The sequence below is a fragment of the Eurypyga helias genome, unplaced genomic scaffold, assembly GCF_000690775.1.
Source record: "Eurypyga helias isolate BGI_N326 unplaced genomic scaffold, ASM69077v1 scaffold1829, whole genome shotgun sequence".
Classification (NCBI taxonomy): domain Eukaryota; kingdom Metazoa; phylum Chordata; class Aves; order Eurypygiformes; family Eurypygidae; genus Eurypyga; species Eurypyga helias.
In genome coordinates, this window is record NW_010271168.1 from 28412 (window position 1) to 29753 (window position 1342).

Consider the following 1342-nt stretch of genomic DNA (forward strand, 5'->3'; position numbering starts at 1 on the left):
CTTGCCATGAATGCTGTTTGCTGTATGTGATGGGACCTGCTGGGCAGTGCCTTCCCTGGGGCTGAAGTCTCAGCACCTGAACCACGTAATCCTACCGAATGCGTGCTGCTCCCACGGGGTTTATTGCTCCTGTGAAACAAAGGCTGCTTGAATAGAAAGTATTCCTGACCCATGTGTTTCAGCTGTGCTGAATGCCCCAGTCCTAGCTCTGTCCAGTGTCTCAGTGCCATTTCCTCACAGAGCATTTAGATGTTAAAAGAAATACCTTATGGTGCCATTAACGTAGAGACATTACAGTGAGAATCCTCTGTCACCCAGGCAGTGATTAATGAGCAAGGTAGACACCTGCAGTGTCTTAATGCTTCCAGAGTATGAAGATTAGTTAATCACTGTTGCTGTCATTACTATTTGCATCTTGCCCGTGCTGGAGGCATTCCTCTATTTGTACAAAGGATTCATAAGTTTATTCAAACTGGCAAATCTAGATCCAGCTGTAATGCAGCTGTCATACCCCAAATTCCTAAAGCTTTCTGTTTAAGATGACGTTTGGCTTCAAAATGCCTTTTTGTGTCTCCTTGTGAGCTCTGGAATGCTTCTGCATACAGGAGTGGACTCCCAAATGACTTTCCTGTTAAAGAGAAGTAAGGAAGGAAAATACTTTCTCTCCTGGATTGTTTTTCCCTCTGTAGATCGGTTGAGGCTTTTTGTGGTGGCAGCTGGGCAGAATCTACCCCGCTCCTGCTGAGCTCAGCACTCACCGCTGCTGTTCTGCTGGCGTGGGGTGGTTTCCTCCATAGACCTGTCGGAAAGTCCTCTACAGTAGAGAAGGAAAATACTTTACAGTTTATTTCCGAGGGATCTAAGGCTTCATCACCTGGTGCAGCTTTTGTAGAGGAGTGGGTGAAGCCTGTAAATAAGTGGATTTTTAGTGCTGGAGTTGACACGGTCCTTGTAAGTTGGGTGTCTGTTCACAGCACCTGCCTTTGCTGAGTTACCTCCCGCAGGGGAACCTGATCTTCCTGGGGAGCCTTAGGGAGCGCCCCCTCCTCTCTGGACATTCTTGTTCTTACAAACAAAAGCAAATTGTCCAAAGAAACGGCACTGTTATCCTTGATGTCTCCCCTTCCACTGTATGTCAGTCCAGAGGTCTTGAAAATAATAACATCAAAATGAATCTTTTCTACAATTCCCTTTAAACCTTTTGCTTTGGGTGCCGCAGCCTGCAGTGAAATGTGCCAAAACAGCCGTACAACGTGCTGCTCTCCTACGAGGTGTAAAGCGGTTGAGGTGGGAACGTATCCTGCAGATGAGAGTCCTGAAATGCGTCCCCACAGCGACATGG